The 16693-nt window shown below is 41.4% G+C and overlaps 1 long non-coding RNA gene across 1 annotated transcript; it reads right to left on the reverse strand.

Annotated features, from left to right (window-relative positions):
- Positions 1-8763: 8763 nt before the first annotated feature.
- Positions 8764-12288, reverse strand: LOC306926043. The gene is made up of 4 exons (XR_013790359.1): positions 12232-12288; positions 11589-11652; positions 9346-9377; positions 8764-8825 (listed from the first exon to the last, which is right to left on the reverse strand). It is a non-coding gene; the product is annotated as an uncharacterized lncRNA (long non-coding RNA).
- Between the last annotated feature and the right edge of the window lie 4405 nt (positions 12289-16693).

A 16693-nucleotide genomic window follows, 5' to 3' on the forward strand; every position in this document is an offset into this window, starting at 1 on the left:
TACGTGTTTGTGTGTATACAGTATATGAAGTATAGGCCTACTAGTTGTCATGTGTTAAACTGAACAGAAGCAGAACAGATTGACTCACCGCTTCCAGATGCTGACAAAAGAAAAGAAGAGTTGGAGAGTTATAAATGCTCAACAGAGACCAGACATTTAGGTACTTCACTTGCACATACATATATATTTCATTTACACATACATACTTCACTTGAAGTTGCACATACATACATACTTCACTTGCACAAATATAAATACTTAATTTGCGCACATATAGATACTTCATTCACACATACTTCACTTGTACATACATACATACATACATACATACATACATACATACATACATACATACATACATACATACATACAGGTACATACATACTTCATTCGCACATATACTGTATAACTTCACACACGCGCGCGCACACACAAACACACACACACACACACACACACACACACACACACACACACACACACACACACACACACACACACACACACACACACACACACACACGTACAAGCCGTCGTACATGTCCTGACACAATAATGAAGAGTTGGAGTTATAAAGGCTCAACAGAGACCAGCAAAAAAATGAATTGTGTACACAGTATGTGAAGTACTAGTAACTACTTGTTAATCATTTGTTAAACTGAACAGCAGAACATATTGACTCACCTTCTGACTGGCTTTACGTTCGTGGATCTCCTGACAACAGAATGAAGAGTTGGAGTGATAATATACATCATCATACAATAAATTCCGTGCTCAGCCAATCAAGTGAAAGCATCAATACTGCAATGTAGAAATACTCTGTTACAAGTAAAAGTCAGAAAATCTAAATGTACTTGAGTAAAAGTACAAATGTATTGGTATCAAAAGTACTTAAGTACTTTTGTCAGGTCGTACATGACCTGACAAAATAATGAAGAGTTGGTGTTATAAAGTCTCAACAGAGACCCACAACAATGTTTACGGGTTTATGTGTATACAGTATTCGAAGTATAGGCCTACTAGTTGTCATGTGTTAAACTGAACAGAAGCAGAACAGATTGACTCACCTCTCTCAGATGCTGACAAAGGAAAAGAAGAGTTGGAGAGTTATAAAGGCTCAACAGAGACCAGAACAAAATAATTGTGTACCCTATATTTGAAGTACTAGTCATTTATGTGTGTATTTCATGTAGTAGTTGGTAGTCATTCTGTGTATATGTACTACTGCACATTTGTGCTGGTGTTGTGCTGGAGTTAATGTGTTACATGTGTATATTTGAAGTACCCTACTAGTAGTTAGCCATTCGTTAAACTGGACAGCAGAACATATTGACTCACATGCCAAATTGCTGCAGTATTTGCTTCGGTAACCTGACAAAATAATGAAGAGTTGGTGTTATAAAGGCTCAACAGAGACCCACAACAATGTTTACGTGTTTGTGTATACAGTATTCGAAGTATAGGCCTACTAGTTGTCATGTGTTAAACTGAACAGAAGCAGAACAGATTGACTCACCTCTCTCAGATGCTGACAAAGGAAAAGAAGAGTTGGAGAGTTATAAAGGCTCAACAGAGACCAGAACAAAATAATTGTGTACCCTATATTTGAAGTACTAGTCATTTATGTGTGTATTTCATGTAGTAGTTGGTAGTCATTCTGTGTATATGTACTACTGCACATTTGTGCTGGTGTTGTGCTGGAGTTAATGTGTTACATGTGTATATTTGAAGTACCCTACTAGTAGTTAGCCATTCGTTAAACTGGACAGCAGAACATATTGACTCACATGCCAAATTGCTGCAGTATTTGCTTCGGTAACCTGACAAAATAATGAAGAGTTGGTGTTATAAAGGCTCAACAGAGACCCACAACAATGTTTACGTGTTTGTGTATACAGTATATGAAGTGGCCTACTAGTTGTCATTTGTTAAACTGAACAGAAGCAGAACAGACTGACTCACCTCATTAATTTCCTGACAAAAGAAAAGAAGAGTTGGAGAGTTATAAATGCTCAACAGAGACCAGACATTTAGGTACTTTACTTGCACATACATATATATTTCATTTATACTTCACTTGAAGTTGCACATACATACATATATACTTCACTTGCACAAATATAAATACTTAATTTGCGCACATATAGATACTTCATTCACACATACTTCACTTGTACATACATACATACATACATACATACATACATACATACATACATACATACATACATACATACATACATACATACATACATACATACATACATACATACACTCACACACACACACACACACACACACACACACACAAACACACACACACACACACACACACACACACACACACACACACACACACACACACACACACACACACACACACACACACACGTACAAGCCGTCGTACATGTCCTGACACAATAATGAAGAGTTGGAGTTATAAAGGCTCAACAGAGACCAGCAAAAAAATGAATTGTGTACACAGTATGTGAAGTACTAGTAACTACTTGTTAATCATTTGTTAAACTGAACAGCAGAACATATTGACTCACCTCCTGACTGGCTTTACGTTCGTGGATCTCCTGACAACAGAATGAAGAGTTGGAGTGATAATATACATCATCATACAATAAATTCCGTGCTCAGCCAATCAAGTGAAAGCATCAATACTGCAATGTAGAAATACTCTGTTACAAGTAAAAGTCAGAAGATCTAAATGTACTTGAGTAAAAGTACAAATGTATTGGTATCAAAAGTACTTAAAGGGATAGTAAAGATTTATTTAACTTAAGCTGTATGAAATACTTGCCATTAATCCATTTTGGGCGGAAACCCCTTTTGGTGTTAGCATTATGTTATGCTTTAGCTATTGAAAAATAGCAGATCTACAAGCTCGTAGCTTGTAGGTCTGCTATTTTTGAAAAATCGAGCGACTGACATAGAAACATAGCTTTTTCAGAAAACTGTCAGGATGTAGAAGACATTTTTAGAATCTGATCTCAGGTCAAAATGGGTTAATATAGTGGTTGCAACTGTATTCATTGATTGCCCGAGTCCCGTGGTGGGAGTTCTGCTCTGGTTTTGGTGAAATATTAAGTAGTTCTGGTCATTTTGTGGGGGGCACAGGGGCCGGGCCACGCATTAAAAGTAAATGAAACCACAAAACTAACGTAATTTGTATTGTTGACCTATTTCTAAAATATTAGTGCAACTTTCGTTCATTTTTTACCCATCTATCACACGGAACTATGTTTTTGTGTCCATATCCCTACGCCCAAAAAAAAGTTCCATGTGATAAAGGGGTCAAAGTTGAACGACAGTTGGCTAATATTTTAGAAATGGGTAAACAATACAAATTACGTTAGTTTTGTGAATTAGTTTACTTTTACTGCGTGGCCCCAGTGCCCCCGGAACTACTTAATATTGAACAAAACCAGAGCAGCAAGTATTTCATACAGCATAAGTTCAAAAACTCTGAACTATCCCTTTAACCCTAGAACACTAAACACGGGTGATTTTCACCCGGGCGCTTATATTTTTGTAATTTTCATAATGCTGCTGATGTCTGAGGTGGATGGGTCTTTCAGTAGCTTCATGATGCTCAGTGACATCATAATGTTGCTGATGTCTGAGGTGGATGGGTCTTTCAGTACATTCATGATGCTCAGTGACATCATAATGTTGCTGATGTCTGAGGTGGATGGGTCTTTCAGTAGCTTCATGATGCTCAGTGACATCATAATGTTGCTGATGTCTGAGGTGGATGGGTCTTTCAGTACATTCATGATGCTCAGTGACATCATAATGTTGCTGATGTCTGAGGTGGATGGGTCTTTCAGTAGCTTCATGATGCTCAGTGACATCATAATGTTGCTGATGTCTGAGGTGGATGGGTCTTTCAGTAGCTTCATGATGCTCAGTGACATCATAATGTTGCTGATGTCTGAGGTGGATGGGTCTTTCAGTACATTCATGATGCTCAGTGACATCATAATGTTGCTGATGTCTGAGGTGGATGGGTCTTTCAGTAGCTTCATGATGCTCAGTGACATCATAATGCTGCTGATGTCTGAGGTGGATGGGTCTTTCAGTACATTCATGATGCTCAGTGACATCATAGAAGGTAGGTTTGTTTCCCTGTCCACATCCCTGATTTTTTCTACAGGCAGGTGTTCGGGTGAATTTCACCCGTGTCTAGTGATAGTGTGATAGAGAAAAATCCCACACACCCAGAATGGACTTTTATTTTATTGTTCTCTTCACTGGACCATTCTCACATGTCCTAGAAATGGATGGACCAAAGGAGAAGTTCCCAACTTCATTTCTCTTCTTTTAGGAATATTTTTAAAATACTATTTTAATAACTATTTTTCGTTTTTTTGTGATAAGTCATGATGAAATATTAAAGAAGAGTAGCTCAAGTTGCCATATATTGCTATATTGCAATATATTTTGATGAGAAATATTTTTTATGGAATATTTTACCTTGGGTTAAAATATACCCGTGTTTAGTGATGGTGTAATAAAAACATGTTTAGTGTTCTAGAGTTAATTAAAGTACCAAAAGTAGAAAGTAGTCATTATGCAGAATGTCCCATTTCACAAGTTTTCAAATGTATGCAACTAGAATTTCGCGGGCCTTCGGCCCGCTCATCCTAACGCGATGCGTCGCAAATGGGAAGAAGGCAATGGCAACCCATGATGTTTTCATTTATGCATTTGCTTGGAAAGCGCAAAGTTGCCAAGCTGGCTGAGTGGCCCTGTTTGGTTTTGTGTATGTGCGTATGAAAGCGAGCATGGCAAGGCGCAGGAACAGTATACTGTACTGTACTGTACTGTAAGTGTTTGTACTGTACTGTAGTCATGTGTACTGTACTGTACTGTTCTCTGTACTGTTGTATTAGTGTTTTTTTATTATTATTATTATTACATGGATTAATATTCTGATGTACTGTACTGTACTGTTCTCTGTACTGTTGATATTATAGTTAGTAGTGTTGTGTTATTATTTATTATTATTATTATTATTATTATTACATGGATTAATATTCTGATGTGAGCTTTCTTTCTGTACTGTACTGTACTCATGTGTACTGTAGTGTTCGCTGTATTGTTGATATTATTGTTGTTATTAGTGTAGTGTTGTTATTTATTATTATTATTATGATTGAAAGAGAGCATGGCAAGGCGCAGGAACAGTATACTGTACTGTACTGTACTCATGTGTACTGTACTGTTCTCTGTACTGTTATTAGTGTTGTGTGCTTATTTATTGTTATTATTATTATTACATGGATTAATATTCTGATGTACTGTACTGTTCTCTGTACTGTTGATATTATAGTTATTAGTGTTGTGTTATTATGTTTTATTATTATGATTATTATTACATGGATTAATATTCTGATGTGAGCTTTCTTTCTGTACTGTACTCATGTGTACTGTACTGTGCTGTACTGTTGTTATGATTAGTGTAGTGTTCTAATTGTGTATTATTATTATTATTATTAGCGTTTTGTGGCGTGTGTGTGTGTGTGTGTGTGCCATTTCAGCTGCATCGCGAGGCGATCCAAAATCCCCCCCCCGCGCGCACGCACGCACGCACACACCACACACACACACGTGTCTGCAGTGACACTGCGTTGTACACAGCTGTTCTATTTCAGCCTTACTGACTGCCAGAGTCAGTGCTTAACACTGGACGCCAATCATCCAGTGTTAAGCAGTCATCCAGGATTCATAGAACCATAGTTACATACGTGACTTACGTGTTGTGTTGCAGCGCGTTGTTGCTGCGTGTAGTGTTGTTGTTGTTATCCATATATATGCGCGTCGGTTCGTCCCGATTGTACCACGCCAGGTGTCGACGCGGTCGTGTTTGCATGAGTGTAACTGTGTATGTAATCGCGGCGCTCTCCATCCAAGTTAGAATCAGTGTAGAACCTGTGTTGTTGTTCTTCGTCTTCTTCTACTTTTGGTTTCCGGCAGGCTGTACACTGTGTGTGTGTGTGTGTGTGTGTGTGTGCGCGCGCACGCACGTGTGTGCGTGTGTGTGTGTGTGTGTGTGTGTGTGTGCGTGTGTGTGTGTGTACCGTGTAACTTCCGGTATTGTTTCCGGAAGTGTGAAAGGTAACACGAAACACACGTGGGTCACGTGGTGGGGTTTTGAGCCATTGGGAAGGGCTGATGTAGTGTTGCCAGGTCCACGTATTGTAAGCGAGTGGTAGTGTGTGAAAGTATAGGCTGTAGGCTGTAGGAAGTCAGGGTTTGCGGCCTTGTTTACATAGACGTGGCAACAATGTTTGACAATGTTGGCGGCGCAGCCAATGAAAAGAGTGGAATCACGGGATGCAGTGTTGCCAGGTCCGCGAATTGTAAGCGAGTTGTAAGTAGCGTGTTGAATGGCATTTTTTCTGGGCTTGTTTTCATAGACGTGGCAACAAATTAGGCGGGGGTGTCGGTGCTTGTGGCGTGTTTGTGTTTATTATTTATATTGATATTGTTTGCGAGTGTGGACGGGAGCCGGCTTTAGTGGCAGTGCAATGACAATTTTTACGCGCGTGATGTGGAGTGTGGCCGTGCTGCGCGACATGAGGAGATAGCCGTGGGTCGACGCGGAGGGTAAGTCTGTGACGTGTTAGTGTGTTTAGTGGGTTGTTGCAGTGTGTGTTGCAGTGTGTCAGTGACGTAGTAGCTGGTGCCTTTTGTTCCTGTCCTGGGAACAGCGTTTTGGGCACACCTTTTCAATTGTATAATAGATGTATAAAAATAATTTCAAATGGCCAAAATGTATACATAGCTGAAGTGGTCAGCTATGTATCATCAAGTATCTAGTAACTAAAGGTTTCAAATAATTGCAGTGGAGTAAAAGTACCTCTGAGATGTAATGGAGTAGAAGTAAAAATATACTGGCAATTGTAAATAATACTGTAAATTAAAAGTTCCTCAAAGTATTTAAGTAGCCTATACAGTACTAGAGTAAATGTATTTAGTTACATTACACCACTGACTGCAGCGCAGGAGGAGCACTAATGATGCTTTGTTGTGCAATAGTGTCATGCACAAAAAAATAGCTGATCTACAAACTCACAGCCTGTTGCAGATGCAGTAGATCTGCTATTTTTGGTGCATCACACCATCGTAAGAAGGGAACTAGACATGTGTGCTTGTTACATTGATATGTTGTGCTTCTGCTGGTTTGACAACCATTTGTGTGATAGCTAAGATTGTACTGAATGACAACCATTCATTTTGTGTGATAGCTAACATTGTACTTGTCTGATAGTCATTGTGTATTATATTGAATTAGCCTGTATACGTAGTCATTCATTAAACTGAACTGCAGAACATATTGACTCACCGCTTGCGTACAAGCGGTCGTACATGACCTGACAAAATAATGAAGAGTTGGTGTTATAAAGTCTCTCAACAGAGACCCACAACAATGTTTCCGTGTTTATGTGTATACAGTATTCGAAGTATAGGCCTACTAGTTGTCATGTGTTAAACTGAACAGAAGCAGAACAGATTGACTCACCGCATTCAGATGCTGACAAAGGAAAAGAAGAGTTGGAGAGTTATAAAGGCTCAACAGAGACGAGACAAAAAAAATTGTGTACCCTATATTTGAAGTACTAGTCATTTATGTGTGTATTTCATGTAGTAGTTGGTAGTCATTCTGTGTATATGTACTACTGCACATTTGTGCTGGTGTTGTGCTGGAGTTAATGTGTTACATGTGTATTTGAAGTACCCTACTAGTAGTTAGCCATTCGTTAAACTGGACAGCAGAACATATTGACTCACCTGCCAATTTTCTGCGGTAACCTGACAAAATAATGAAGAGTTGGTGTTATAAAGTCTCAACAGAGACCCACAACAATGTTTACGTGTTTATGTGTATACAGTATTTGAAGTATAGGCCTACTAGTTGTCATGTGTTAAACTGAACACAAGCTGAACAGATTGACTCACCGCATTCAGTTGCTGACAAAGGAAAAGAAGAGTTGGAGAGTTATAAAGGCTCAACAGAGACCAGAAAAAAATTATTGTGTACCCTATATTTGAAGTACTAGTCATTTATGTGTGTATTTCATGTAGTAGTTGGTAGTCATTCTGTGTATGTACTACTGCACATTTGTGCTGGTGTTGTGCTGGAGTTAATGTGTTACATGTGTATATTTGAAGTACCCTACTAGTAGTTAGACATTCGTTAAACTGGACAGCAGAACATATTGACTCACCTGCAAAATTGCTGCGGTAATCTGACAAAATAATGAAGAGTTGGTGTTATAAAGGCTCAACAGAGACCCACAACAATGTGTACATGTTTATGTGTATAGAGTATTTGAAGTATAGGCCTACTAGTTGTCATTTGTTAAACTGAACAGAAGCAGAACAGATTGACTCACCTCATTCAGTTGCTGACAAAGGAAAAGAAGAGTTGGAGAGTTATAAATGCTCAACAGAGACCAGACATTTAGGTACTTCACTTGCACATACATATATATTTCATTTACACATACATACTTCACTTGAAGTTGCACATACATACTTCACTTGGACAAATATAAATACTTAATTTATACAATACATACAGTACTTAATGTGCACATATACTGTACACACACACACACACACACACACACACACACACACACACACACACACACACACACACACACACACACACACACACACACACACACACACACACACACACACACACACACACACACACACACAGTATTTTAAGTATAGGCCTACTAGTTGTCATGTGTTAAACTGAACAGAAGCTGAACAGATTGACTCACCTGTCCCAGAACCTGACAAAAGAAAAGAAGAGTTGGAGAGTTATAAAGGATCAACAGAGACCAGAACAAAATAATTGTGTACCCTATATTTGAAGTACTAGTCATTTATGTGTCTATTTCATGTAGTAGGAGTTGTTAGTCATTCTGTGTATACTATATGCACTACTTGTTGTCAGTACTAGTTCATGTGTGTACTTATTCTTGTGTGTGTCTATTTGACCTTGTGTTGTGTTGCTGTGTCAGTTCACTGTGTGGTACTGAAGTCAGTTAGTTGTGTTGTGTTGTGTTAAGTTTAAAAATTGTGAACTATCACTTTAAGACCTTTTAAGGCCTCGGACAAAGCCAACTGGGATGGTGACAACTCATGACAATAAACACAATGTTTTGATCCGAACAAATAATTAGAAAGAAGAAAAACAACAAAAAATGTGTTGTACCCTGCCCCTTTTTTCTTTTTTCTAATTTGTCGGGTGCGACTGCTCTATAGTCTTCAGTTATATACAATAAATATTTCACTATGGCTTCACGTTACCTGTATTTGATTCATGGCCATGGCATCAGCACCTTTGAAAGTAAAATAATAAAGGTTAACCTCAAAGGCCCTTAAAACAAGGCTCCAGACTTCCCAAAACAAACTGGTCAGGTTACTACTTGGCCTCACTCCCCGAACCCACCTCACCCCTGCCCATTTTGACAGAATGGCTTAGGGTTGACGACAGAGTACAGCATCTTGCAATGGGTCTGATCCACAAGATTCGATACACCACCAAGATACCCATGTACCTGTCTAAATACTTCACTAAGATACCCATGTACCTGTCTAAATACTTCCTTAATGTCAACGAAGTCCACACCCACAACACCAGAGGGAGCTCAATAAACCATGTGCAACCCAGATTCGGCACAAACAAGGGACTAAAATAATTTCTCTCCTATATGCCACCAAAATGTGGAACGCCCTACCAACAGTCATTAAGACATGCGAATCCCTTGACTTGTTGTTGACTTGACCTGTTTTGGTGTGTTCATGTGTTTTCTCCAATCTGTTAATAAATTCTTCAATCAATCAAAAAAGTATTTGTTAACTGTGAAAAATCCACAGGCCACAGCAAAGAGACATTGGGTGCATGATTGGTTGGATACTGTGCAGAAGCAGAAGTACAGTTGAGAATAAATCCATTTGTTTGTTTTTTTGTTAAAAGTTTGAATCACAATAATAGTAATCATTGCTATACAGTGTTTGTTCAGTCACTGGGGTTTCCTTGTCTCTCCAGTTCTTTAACCAGTAAGTGGTGACGGCAGATAGGAGACTGCTGGGCGAGTGCTGGCACTTTGGCATGGGGGGGTCAGATCAGCATATGGAATATGTTCTGTACTGGTCATATATGGAGCGTGTCTTGAGTGTACAGGGTTTGTTGAGGTCAGATCAGATCAAGAGTTGCTGGCCATATATGGTGGTGTGACGTGTCACGAGGCGTGACCATATATGGAGGCGTTAAGGGTCTCAATGATGTCACGTGATGTCACGAGGCATGATGGATTGGCAACCATATATGGAGGTGTGACGGACGGACGGACGTGAGATGCAGGATTTCATACTAGTAAATGTGACCTCCGGTCGCAATAAACCGAAAATACATTTTCAGGTAGGTGACACAATTTCAGCCAATCAGGAGAGAGTAGCCATTAATCAGCTTTTTTTTGAGTGGTGCAAACCACTCCAATAACCAGCTTTGTCTGTATGTATGTGTCTATGTATGTGTGTACCTGTACGTGTGTGTACCTGTACGTGGGACCCAAAAAAATGAGCATGGTTACTATGGTCACTGACATTACGTCAGACCACAGCTGATCAGGCTATATATATAAGACCTCAGTTCACACGGGTGTGATTTTTTTATTTCTTTGTGTCATCACTTACAATTCCACTTGTTTAATCTGTATCCTGACTGTGTTCTCTATCCTGATTGGATAACATTGTATCCAGACTTGGAGCTGGAGAGCATGGTACTGAACAAACACGCTATAGAAATGACTATCACAATATAGAGCTGGAGAGCATGGTACTGAACAAACACGCTATAGAAATGACTATCACAATATAGAGCTGGAGAGCACGGTACTGAACAAACACGCTATAGAAATGACTATCACAATATAGAGCTTTTTAACACGTATTTTAACCAATGCAAATCAAGCCTACTGAATGCCCAGTGGTGAAAAAAGTACTCAATTGTTTTACTTAAGTAAAAGTACCAATACTGCAATTTAGAACTACTTCGTTACAAGTAAAAGTAAGGAATTGAAAATGTACTTGAGTAAAAGTACAAAAGTATCTGCATCAAATTGTACTTAAACTAGGACTACTAAAAGTAAAAGTACTCATTGTGCAGAATGTGCCATTTCACAAGTTCAAAATGTGTACAAAATCTATTGAAAATAGCAGATCTACAAGCTCACAATGAGTCACGTTGCGAGTTTGCGACGCATTGTGAGCTTGTAGATGGGCTATTTTCAAATGGCCGAAATGTATAGGGTTGAAGTGGTTAATGTATGTTTTCTAATCAAAATTAAAATCGCCAAAGTAACTCAAGTTTTCAAATAATTGTAGTGGAGTAAAAGTACACATTTTGGCTCTGAGATGTAGTGGAGTAGAAGTAGAAGTATTGGAAATTGGAAATACTCAAGTAAAGTACAAATACCTCAAAATTGTACTTAAGTATACAGTACTTAAGTAAAAGTACTTTCCACCACTGTGAATGCCTCTGTACATACCTGCACAGTGGCTCAGAGACAGGACAGCCAGTATGGAGATGGAGATCAGGAAACACAGCTTCATCTAGTAACAGTAATAATAGTCAAATAAAATAATAATAAGAACATTGTATTTCATAACAACAATACTACAAAAAACAATTACGTTTATGTTTGAAAATCTACAGAAAACTGTTTTGATTCCGTCATGTCGTTTGATTGTAGTAGTAGTAGTATAGTGTTCTCTATGCCAAACTACAATCAACTAGTTTCAGTGTTGGAAAAAGTACTCACATGTGTAAAGTCTGGTATTAAAACTACTTGAGTAAAAGTACAAAGATATTGACATTAAAATGTACTTAAAGTACTCATTAGGCAGAATGTCCCATTTCAAGTTTTCAAAATCTTTTGAAAATAGCCAAAATACATTGAGCTTTAGTGGTTAAAATAATCAAATCTAAATCTACAAAGTAACTATAGTAATTAACGTTTTCAAATAGTTGTAGTGTAAAGTAAAGTAGAGTAAAAGTACAATATTTTCCTCAGAGATGTAGTGAAATACTCAATTTAAGTAAAAATATCTCAACATTTAACTCTAGTACAGTACAGTAGTTGAATAAATGTACTAAATGAGTCAGAACTACACAACAGAAAATGGGCTCACCGTTTCAAAAATGTTTTCCTGTTGGCTTGTTGCTTCTGAGATGAATCTAAATCAGATCCTGGCAAGAGAATATGGAGTTGGATTTATAAACGCTCAACAAAACAAAAATGTGACCTTGCCATGATGCTATGGTCACGGGTATGTGAGTCATAACAGATACAAAAGTAAATAAAAGGTTTGATATAGAAAACGTGATGTTCTCCAATGTCGATGAGATGTGCTTCAATCAATAGAATAGCAAGTATAAACCTAGACCTCGGGCAGGTGGGGTCATCAATACCTCCGTACACCAGTGGCGGAAAGTAACTAAGTACATTTACTTAAGTACTACTTAAGTACTTTACTTGAGTAAGTCCAATTGTCTGTACTTTAACTTCTACTCCACTACATTTCAGAGGCAATTAAATATTGTATACTTTCACACCACTATAATTATTTGACAACTTTAGTTACTAGTTACTTCACTTCAGTCCTATATACATTTCGCCCATTTGGAAATAGCAGATCTATAAACTCACAATGCGCCGCGATGCGACACATTGTGAACTTGTAGATCTGCTATTTTCAAACCACTTTGACATTTTTTCACGTTTGAAAACTTGTAAAACAGGACATTCTGAATAATGAGTACTTTTACTTTTGATACTGTGGTAAATATTGGACACCCCCGAGTCCTTGTACCGAGACTTGACTAAAAACTGAGAGAGAAAGTTGAGACAGCAGACAGCTGCTTGATGTTTCCTCAGGCTCAGATGGTCATTTATTAGCAGACAGAGTACAAGGCTTCCGCTGCCAGCAAGTGGCAGTGGGCCCCAAAATGACCATCCACACGTATAATGACCGGACCAACTGACTGAATTCTCATAAAGTAGTGGTAGTTTACAGGCATAGAGGTGAAGAAGAGAGGCCTCTCTGAAGGCAATTTGATCAACAATTTGCTCCTGGCCCATCAACAAAACCCCTTTTACAGATTACACCAGGAACAAGTCAGGACAGTCCTGCAGGAACCATATAACAAAATAATTGTAATCTTTGTGGCACTTCACCTAGCTTTTGAATACAGTTAAGAACAGGCCTTGGGATACACTTGGCTTGTATAAGTAGGCCAGACAGGCCAGACCTATAGGCTTTACACGGTGCACATTTGTCCAAGAATAAGAGATAGGGCCTATCGCGTTGCGTGTTCGAGTCATGACAACCTTTGTTGCGTGTCTCTCCCCTTCTCTCTCTCTCTCTTTCCTGTCTATCTTCACTTGATACTATATCAATAAAGGCAGAAAAACCAAAAACATTTTTTTGAAAAGAAAAGCAAGCAAATGTTGAATGTTGAATTATATGGTTCCAAATACCGTACAGTACATTTGTACTTTTACTCAAGTACATTTTGAATTTAGTACTTCTACTTGTATCTACATTGCAGTATTGCTACTTTTACTTGAGTAAACAATGCGATTACCGTACTTTGTCCATCACTGCCGTACACAAACGTGTGGCAAAGACTTGGTCTTGTCTGTGGCATTTTATTTTTTATTTTTACACACTTTATTTTTTATTTTTTAAGATATATTTTTGGGCTTTTTCTGCCTTTATTGGATAGTGTACAGTATGGTGACAGGAAATGGGGGAGAGAGTTGGGGGGTGATACGCGGCACGCGGGGTCGAACCCGCGACACGCTGTCAGGCTGTCAGGCTTAGCAGCTTATAGTGCCCGGACCGCTATACTAGCCGCCCAGGCACACACACCTTTATAATGTTATTGTTTTGAATGTCAGAATATGACACGTACTCTTTACCATGACACTATTGCACATTAGGAGGCCAAGTAGTACTAGTGGTTCTCAGATGTTTTATTTGCAAGGACCCCCGAGTGTTCAAATGGACCCATACGGGTCAATTTGGTTCAACTTGCAGGTTGAGAACCACATGCTTTGACAAGCCTGTGTGTGGTACAGTCGTTCTGCCATGAGCACAAGGAATGTTACAAGGACAAGCTGTACCATATACAATAGCTATCAGGCCTAAGAGGGCTGTATCTTGTTCTCAGAGGCACTAATTCAGGGGTGTTCAAACTGTTTTCAATGGGGGCCAGATTAGAAAACATGAAAACACCCAAGGGCCAACTAGTGTACATCTCTTACCTATCGTAAAAAAATAGCCCTTATGACTATATTTTACCTGTACTGCGACACTGCCCACAAGTCAGCCAATGCCCGCAAATTACGGATATAGCAGCTTGTGTTATCCCTAAATGGTACCTTAGTGCAGCGTTACCCGCTATTATATCCATTATGCTGACACGACACCATTATTTGCATGGGCGTGTTGGCACGCTTTCCCCAAAATTGCTAATGTGACCATACACATTTGGGAAAGCGCATAGCGGAGTTTAAAAGCACCCGTAAGCTGTATTGCCAAATCCGTTTGGCGGCATGCCTGCAATGGAGCATAAGCAGCGAGTGCATTCTCCGGCAGCAGCAACAATCCACCCACCCGGAGAAGGTGGGTGGATTGTGAAAGCTTCGTTCCGCGGCACTGTCGGTCCGTTCCGTTCGGCAGCCGCCGCTCCAGACGTCGCAACTGCCGGTAACAGCTGCGATGCTGCCGGGGGGAGGGGCGGCATCTGCCGGGGAAGCTGGCGGGATTATGACACTCGACTGCTGCTCACTTCCACGGCAGTGCGTTTGGTCCGACATGCGCGGTTAGGGTTAGGGTTAGGGTTTGGGGTAGAGTAGTTTTTCCACCACTGGCGCTTGCAGCCGATCCAGAACACCGCCACCCGTCTCCTCACAGCCGATCCAGAACACCACCACCCGTCTCCTCACAGCCGATCCAGAACACCGCCACCCGTCTCCTCACAGCCGATCCAGAACACCGCCACCCGTCTCCTCACAGCCGATCCAGAACACCGCCACCCGTCTCCTCACAGCCGATCCAGAACACCACCACCCGTCTCCTCACAGGGTCCAGAACACCACCACCCGTCTCCTCACAGCCGATCCAGAACACCACCACCCGTCTCCTCACAGGGTCCAGAACACCACCACCCGTCTCCTCACAGGGTCCAGAACACCACCACCCGTCTCCTCACAGGGTCCAGAACACCACCACCCGTCTCCTCACAGCCAATCCAGAACACCACCACCCGTCTCCTCACAGCCGATCCAGAACACCACCACCCGTCTCCTCACAGCCGATCCAGAACACCACCACCCGTCTCCTCACAGGGTTCAGAACACCACCACCCGTCTCCTCACAGCCGATCCAGAACACCACCACCCGTCTCCTCACAGGGTCCAGAACACCACCACCCGTCTCCTCACAGCCGATCCAGAACACCACCACCCGTCTCCTCACAGGGTCCAGAACACCACCACCCGTCTCCTCACAGGGTCCAGAACACCACCACCCGTCTCCTCACAGCCGATCCAGAACACCACCACCCGTCTCCTCACAGGGTCCAGAACACCACCACCCGTCTCCTCACAGGGTCCAGAACACCACCACCCGTCTCCTCACAGGGTCCAGAACACCACCACCCGTCTCCTCACAGCCGATCCAGAACACCACCACCCGTCTCCTCACAGGGTCCAGAACACCACCACCCGTCTCCTCACAGGGTCCAGAACACCACCACCCGTCTCCTCATAGGGTCCAGAACACCACCACCCGTCTCCTCACAGGGTCCAGAACACCACCACCCGTCTCCTCACAGGGTCTAGAACACCACCACCCGTCTCCTCACAGGGTCCAGAACACCACCACCCGTCTCCTCACAGGGTCCAGAACACCACCACCCGTCTCCTCACAGGGTCCAGAACACCACCACCCGTCTCCTCACAGCCGATCCAGAACACCACCACCCGTCTCCTCACAGGGTCCAGAACACCACCACCCGTCTCCTCACAGGAAAAAAAGAAGAGAGACCACATCACTGCAGTCTTAGCCTCGCTCCATTGGCTCCCTGTCTGCTTCTGAATTGACTTTAAGATTTCAACATGCTTTTGAAATGGGTTGGCACCCTTTCCCAGCCAGAGCCTTGAGATCAGCGACCAAAACAAAGAACTAGGGGTCATCGGGCCTTTGCGGCGGCTGCCCCAAAGTATAATTTGCCCATACATATCAAATCTTCCCAGTCGATAGTTACTGCATGTATGTATATTGTTCTATTGCTATTATCGTACGTTCAGCTAGACCTGCTCCGCCAATTTTACAGTGACACTCGTGCTCTAGCTGTGCCATCTTGACTCTCACACGAGAGAGTTTTGTGTGTGTGTGTGTGTGTGTGTGTGTGTGTGCGTGCGTGCGTGCGTGCGTGCGTGCGTGCGTGCGTGCGTGCGTGGGTGCGTGCGTGCGTGCGTGCGTGCGTGCGTGCGTGCGTGCGTGCGTGCGTGCGTGCGTGCGTGCGTGCTTGCGTGAGTGCGTGCGTGAGTGTAACCCTGCCTTGTCAGATGTAACAGCTAAT

Source organism: Electrona antarctica (assembly GCF_951216825.1).
Source record: "Electrona antarctica genome assembly, chromosome: 7".
In the NCBI taxonomy this organism is placed as follows: Eukaryota; Metazoa; Chordata; class Actinopteri; order Myctophiformes; family Myctophidae; genus Electrona; species Electrona antarctica.